This window comes from Etheostoma spectabile, chromosome 2 (assembly GCF_008692095.1).
Source record: "Etheostoma spectabile isolate EspeVRDwgs_2016 chromosome 2, UIUC_Espe_1.0, whole genome shotgun sequence".
Lineage (NCBI taxonomy): Eukaryota > Metazoa > Chordata > Actinopteri > Perciformes > Percidae > Etheostoma > Etheostoma spectabile.
The window spans coordinates 13722480-13722757 of NC_045734.1; the positions used below are offsets into that span (position 1 = coordinate 13722480).

The window sequence follows — 278 nt, forward strand, 5'->3', positions numbered from 1 at the left end:
TAACTAGTTGGGATTTGGTGTGTGCATCCAAAGCAGCTTTATTGTTCACTCTTTTTTCTGATGATGCCAGTCTCTTGCTCTTTTCAATATCTGTTTTTTTTTTTCTGGCTGAAGAAAAAGACTCCTGTTCCTGAAATTTGTATTTTGAATATGTGTGGTCCTCCGTGTTTCCTTCTTCAAACTTGCCAGGCCGGGAAGCAACGATACACATTAGAAGCAACTGTGAGTCGGAAATGCGAAAGGCATAGCAGTATAGCCTGTATGTCCCTTACCAGCTA

The 278-nt window shown here is 41.0% G+C and overlaps 1 protein-coding gene across 1 annotated transcript in view; it reads right to left on the minus strand.

The window, feature by feature from the left end:
- Positions 1–112: 112 nt before the first annotated feature.
- Positions 113–278, minus strand: part of LOC116699359 (probable G-protein coupled receptor 83) — an 8444-nt gene continuing 8278 nt past the window's right edge. Inside the window, exon 4 of the mRNA XM_032531898.1 lies at positions 113–278. This exon is cut by the window's right edge and continues 934 nt beyond it. The gene's annotated coding sequence lies outside the window, so the exon portion shown is untranslated.